The 6,873-nt window shown below is 38.4% G+C and overlaps 1 pseudogene; it reads left to right on the forward strand.

Annotated features, from left to right (window-relative positions):
• Positions 1-5,688: 5,688 nt before the first annotated feature.
• On the forward strand, positions 5,689-6,628 carry LOC117081491 (annotated as a pseudogene).
• The last annotated feature ends 245 nt before the right edge of the window (positions 6,629-6,873 follow it).

Below are 6,873 nucleotides of genomic sequence, written 5' to 3' on the forward strand. Positions count from 1 at the left end.
AGGATGGATCAGAGTCTGGGAACTGTAAAGCACAATTGTAAATGGAGACTACACATAAGAGGCGGGAAAAAGCACAAGTTAAGGAAAGGATTCAGAGACAGTGGACTAAGGAAGAGAAAATGAGCAGAGGACAAGAAATGAGAACATTTTAAAGTGATGGGATATTTTCTACAGTGGTGGATTGCAAGATCTCTACATTCTTTTCATTTGGAGGAACTACCAGGTAGTTTGGTGGCACTGTATGTATGAAGGTAATGACCTAGTAGGTCAGTGGGGTGAATCAGGGGTATCCCTCCCACCAAGTGTCAGGCTTTTGGGGCCAGAGAGCACTAAAATTGAATGACTTGTTTAAGATCCCCCAAGCTTCCACAAGAGATTTGTGCTGTCACTGTCCCTACCTCTGGCCCACAGCTCACTCAGCTCCTATTATCTTGAGCTTCTCCCCGTGGCTTGCCTCAGTTTCCACAAAGAAACCAGGTCCCCTGGTTTCTTTGGTTAATATTTTCCTTTTTCTTCCTTATTTCAGTCTTTAAAAGTCAACACCCTTTCCACAATTAAGACATTTACCTCACAAACATTTGTTAATAATTTATTAAGTTCTGGGTACTGTAAAAACAACATGAAATAAAAAAAAGAGAAAATACGTTCTGTGTACTTCAGAGATTTTATGGTGGATTGGGGCGAGAGAAGAGAGAAAGTTAGGCAGTGGTGTGTTTTGCGCAGTATTTAAATGGAAATAGTAGTTGCCTCCCCAAAGCTGTGGCTTTATCTTTTTTCCCCATTTTTATCACCAATATTTTTCTTCCTAGTCTTTTGCCCCTCAGTTTAAATGTATTCACACTGTTTTTTGTAAAAAAAAAAAAAAAAAAAAAAAAAATCTGTGCATTAATACATGCTGTTCTACCTGTGCATTCAGTTTTCCCTCCTTGTGAAACTGTTTGTTGAAGTGAAGATCTCCGAAGAGGTGATCAGTCCTCTCTGTGTCCATTCACTCCAGCCCTGCTGGCTCTCTGTCTTCCTGCATTCTATTTCTCTCTTCAAATGAAACTGTTTGCTTGCACCACCAATGATTACCTAATTGCCAAATACAATGGATAATCTCTTTCTCACATTACTAAAATTCTTCATGTGAGCATATCTGTTCACTCCATTTGACTTTCAATTATGTCTCTGTTCACTCCTTTTAGGTCTCCTTGCAATCTCTTTACCTCTTTTGGTCCTAAGATTAAGGGTAGGTGTTTCTTAGGGTTCTATTTTATGCTCTTTTTGTCTTTAATTTATATATTCTCCATAAGTATATATATTTAAGTCCTATGGTTTGAGCTATATGTTGTGTGTTGATGATTTTCAATTCTTTAACCTTCAAGTGAATTTAAAATGCTTTCTCTAACATTTTGTTTCATATATATTTTGATAGTTTACAGATCCAATAAACTCAACACGTCAAAATTGGATCCATAATCTGCCTCCATAACATATATGAAATCTTTTGAGAGCCTATTTTTTGTTTTGTGAAACTTTCTTAGTCATTTGAATCAGAAAAGACAGTGCAGTCTTAGAATTCTACCTTCTCTTCTTCTATGCAACTAGTCTAATCACTGCCTTTGTAGCACTATCATTATATTTATACCTCTAAAACTTGCCAATTTTCCTCATCCTCAAGGCCATTTTTTCACCCTCTGACTACTTCTCAATTGGACTACTGAAGCCAACAGTCACTGTTCTGCTTTTTCATGTCCTTTGCCTCCTTTGGTCCTTTAAGTTTGGGTGTGAAATAGGAAGAAGAAAGAGATTGGTATTTTTCTCAAAAAAATGAAATCATGGTCTTTATCCAAATGAGGATGTGAGATAGATTAAGAAAATAATTAAGATACGAGAGACTTGCACATTTTGAATATCCACGGGAAGGATTTAGGAAGAGTTGAATACTTAGGGAGTGGGCTGGATAATTCATAAGTCAGGATTCCTAAGAAGGTCAAGGTGAATAGAATCAAATTGTGAGGTCAAGGATTGCCATTCAGAGGAGGGATAGATCCTTGATTCTGCTGGTGCAATAAGGAGAGCAAGGATGTAGATGTTGATGAGTTTATGAGTCTATCACGGGAAGTAGAGGACTTGCATCTGATGTGTTTTTGTTTTTTTTTTTTTTACATTAAGGTTAATTTATTATTGAAGAAAGAAAAATATTTTTATAAATTTAGTGTAGCCTAAACACAGTGACTACATGAAGTCTACAGTCATGCACAGGAGTGTCCCAGGCCTTCTCACCCACTTCTCTTTTATTTTTTTTTATTTTTTTTTATTTTTTATTTTTTTATTATACTTTAAGTTCTAGGGTACATGTGCATGACGTTTATATCATGTATAACTCCCCAATGCAATCCCTCCCTCCTCCCCCCTCCCCATGATAGGCCCCAGTGTGTGATGTTCCCCTTCCCGAGTCCAAGTGATCTCATTGTTCAGTTCCCACCTATGAGTGAGAACATGCGGTGTTTGGTTTTCTCTTCTGTGATAGTTTGCTAAGAATGATGGTTTCCAGCTGCATCCATGTCCCTACAAAGGACGCAAACTCATCTTTTTGATGGCTGCATAGTATTCCATGGTGTATATGTGCCACATTTTCTTAATCCAGTCTGTCACAGATGGACATTTGGGTTGATTCCAAGTCTTTGCTATTGTGAATAGTGCCGCAATAAAACTACGTGTGCATGTGTCTTTGTAGTAGAGTAATTATAATCCTTTGGGTATATACCCAGTAGTGGGATGGCTGGGTCATATGGTACATCTAGTTCTAGATCCTTGAGGAATCGCCATACTGTTTTCCATAATGGTTGAACTAGTTACAATCCCACCAACAGTGTAAAAGTGTTCCTATTTCTCCACATCCTCTCCAACACCTGTTGTTTCCTGACTTCTTAATGATTGCCATTCTAACTGGTGTGAGATGGTATCTCATTGTGGTTTTGATTTGCATTTCTCTGATGGCCAGTGATGATGAGCATTTTTTCATGTGTCTGTGGCTGTATGGATGTCTTCTTTTGAGAAATGTCTGTTCATATCCTTTCCCCACTTTTTGATGGGATTGTTTGTTTCTTTCTTGTATATTTGTTTGAGTTCTTTGTAGATTCTGGATATTAGCCCTTTGTCAGATGAGTAGGTTGCAAAAATTTTTTCCCATTCTGTAGGTTGCCTGTTCACTCTGATGGTAGTTTCTTTAGCTGTGCAAAAGCTCTTTAGTTTAATTAGATCCCATGTGTCAATTTTTTCTTTTGCTGCCGTTGCTTTTGGTGTTTTAGACATGAAGTCCTTGCCCATGCCTATGTCCTGAATGGTACTACCTAGATTTTCTTCTAGGGTTTTTATGGTATTAGGTCTAACATTTAAGTCTCTAATCCATCTTGAATTAATCTTTGTATAAGGGGTAAGGAAGGGATCCAGTTTCAGCTTTCTACTTATGGCTAGCCAATTTTCCCAGCACCATTTATTAAATAGGGAATCCTTTCCCCATTTCTTGTTTCTCTCAGGTTTGTCAAAGATCAGATGGCTGTAGATGGTGGTATTATTTCTGAGGACTCTGTTCTGTTCCATTGGTCTATATCTCTGTTGTGGTACCAGTACCATGCTGTTTTGGTTACTGTAGCCTTGTAGTATAGTTTGAAGTCAGGTAGCGTGACGCCTCCAGCTTTGTCCTTTTGACTTAGGATTGTCTTGGCAATGCGGGCTCTTTTTTGGTTCCATATGAACTTTAAAGCAGTTTTTTCCAATTCTGTGAAGAAACTCATTGGTAGCTTGATGGGGATGGCATTGAATCTCTAAATCACCTTGGGCAGTATGGCCATTTTCACGATATTGATTCTTCCTATCCATGAGCATGGTATGTTCTTCCATTTGTTTGTGTCCTCTTTGATTTCACTGAGCAGTGGTTTGTAGTTCTCCTTGAAGAGGTCCTTGACATCCCTTGTAAGCTGGATTCCTAGGTATTTGATTCTCTTTGAAGCAATTGTGAATGGAAGTTGATTCCTGATTTGGCTCTCTGCTTGTCTGTTACTGGTGTATAAGAATGTTTGTGATTTTTGCACATTAATTTTGTATCCTGAGACTTTGCTGAAGTTGCTTATCAGCTTAAGCAGATTTTGGGCTGAGACAATGGGGTTTTCTAAATATACAATCATGTCATCTGCAAACAGGGACAATTTGACTTCTTCTTTTCCTAACTGGATACCCTTGATTTCTTTCTCTTGCCTGATTGCCCTAGCCAGAACTTCCAACACTATGTTGAATAGGAGTGGTGAGAGAGGGCATCCCTGTCTTGTGCCAGTTTTCAAAGGGTGTCTTGTGCCAGTTTTCAAAGGGAATTTTTCCAGTTTTTGCCCATTCAGTATGATATTAGCTGTGGGTTTGTCATAAATAGCTCTTATTATTTTGAGGTACGTTCCATCAATACCAAATTTATGGAGCATTTTTAGCATAAAGGGCTGTTGAATTTTGTCAAAAGCCTTTTCTGCATCTATTGAGATAATCATGTGGTTCTTGCCTTTGGTTCTGTTTATATGCTGGATCACGTTTATTGATTTGCGAATGTTGAACCAGCCTTGCATCCCAGGGATGAAGCCCACTTGATCATGGTGGATAAGCTTTTTGATGTGCTGCTGAATCCGGTTTGCCAGTATTTTATTGAGGATTTTTGCATCGATGTTCATCAGGGATATTGGTCTAAAATTCTCTCTTTTTGTTGTGTCTCTGCCAGGCTTTGGTATCAGGATGTGCATCTGATGTTTCTACTGCCTTTACGAAGCAGTTAGAGAGATTATCTGAGAGAAGAGGAGATTTAGTATTTGAAAATAACAGAAAATATGAAAAATTGCTTGAAATTGGTAGAGGAATGAATTAACCAGAGAAAGTTATTGTCATCAATATGTGTACTAAGTTCTCATTTTAGGTTAGTGGTTATAAATGTTAATGAAAGCAGCATAACCTTTGAGTCTAACTTTCTATAGGAACATTGAATTGCACCTGTGCAGGCTTGGATCAAGTATGTCTAGGATGGGTTGTGACACAATACAATATGTCAGAGTGATAGGGAGTTTGGGAGTTCCCCTATGTATTTAATCAATATTTACTTTTATTTTCCTCTAGTTTATAATAGGATTGGGAGTATATCATACATCTTTTCCATATCAAATGTACTTTGGTGTATAATAAAAAGAGAGGAATAATTATTTTCCCCCTATCTAACAAATTATGCATTACTTATTGAAAGGACCCTGTAATTAAATTATTTTATGACATATTTATTAATTCTAGATTACTCTGTAAACTTATGGATGTTTCTAGCCTGCGGGATCTATAAATTATTCAGTTTGCTTTGCCAGTATAATTTGGAATTTTTTTGTGTTTTACAGCACGTTTTAATGACTTTTTAAAAATCATTTTCCTTCTAAACCTTTGTCTAGTCTGTTTTATTTGCTTTTCTAAATTAACTTCAGAAATAATTTACTAAACCTTTCACTACTTGTGTTAATATTTACTAAAGTTTGCCTTCATTTGGGATTGGTCATCTGTATCTCATACATTTTATAAATTAGAAAGTGTTAGCAAATATTTTAACAGCTTTGTTTTCTATTTCTAATTCCTGTGTCTTATCAAACACAATTTCAGGTGAAGTTTTCTCAGCTGAGAATTTATTTCATGATATTACCCAGCAACAACTCCACTTCCCCAGTCTTTGAATTCTTCCTCATTTGTTTCCCCAGTTTCCAGAGCTGGTAGCACTGGCTGTCTCTGCCCCTCAGCCTCCTCTTCCTCCTGGCCATGGGGGCCAATGCCACCCTTCTGACCATCATCTGTATGGAAACCTCTCTGCACCAGCCCCTGTACTACCTGCTCAGCCTCCTCTCCCTACTGGACATTGTACTCTGCCTCACCATCATCCCCAAGGTCCTGGCCATCTTCTGGTTTGACCTCAGGTCAATCAGCTTCCCTGCCTGCTTCCTTCAGACGTTCATCTTGAACAGTTTTCTGACTATGGAGTCCTGCACATTCATAATCATGGCCTATAACCGCTATGTGGCCATCTGCAAGCCCCTACAGTACTCATTCATCATCACTGATCAATTTGTCGTTAGGGCTGCCATCTTTGTTGTGGTCAGGAATGGCCTTCTTACTATGCCTATCCCCATACTTTCTTCTCGACTCAGATACTGTGCAGGACACATCATCAAGAACTGCATCTGTACTAACGTGTCTGCTTTTAAACTCTCTTGTGATTACATCAACTTGAATCAGCGCTACCAGTTTGTTACATGCTGGTCCCTCCTGGACTCTGACCTCATCCTTATTGTTCTCTCTTATTTTTTTAATCTTGAAAACTGTGCTAAGTATCAAGGCCGAGGGTGCTATGGCCAAGGCCTTGAGCATGTGTGGTTCCCACTTCATCCTAATCCTCTTCTTCAGCACAGTCCTGCTGGTTCTGGTCATCACTAACCTGGCCAGGAAGACAATTCCTGCATATTCCATCCTGCTCAACATCCTGCACCACCTCATTCCCCCAGCTCTGAACCCCATTGTTTATGGTATGAGAACCAAGTAGATCAAGCAGGGAATCCAGAACCTGCTGAGGAGGTTATAAAAAATAAAATGAATGTGGCCTGATCTTGAAAACAGAAATTGATATTGGAGAATAATTGTTATGATACATAGAAAATTTAAATTGTTACTGTAAGAATAAGTTTAGAGTTGACTTTCTTCAGTGTTTCAATTGATTATAGGGATATCTACTCGTTGGCTCCTGCTTTCTGTTTCACTGACTGGAATCTTAGTGTTTTGGCATTCTAGAATTGTTTGGAAGCTTTTCCTGACTTCATCTGTGTGAGT

Source organism: Trachypithecus francoisi, unplaced genomic scaffold (genome assembly GCF_009764315.1).
Source record: "Trachypithecus francoisi isolate TF-2019V2 unplaced genomic scaffold, Tfra_2.0 Lachesis_group8, whole genome shotgun sequence".
In the NCBI taxonomy this organism is placed as follows: domain Eukaryota; kingdom Metazoa; phylum Chordata; class Mammalia; order Primates; family Cercopithecidae; genus Trachypithecus; species Trachypithecus francoisi.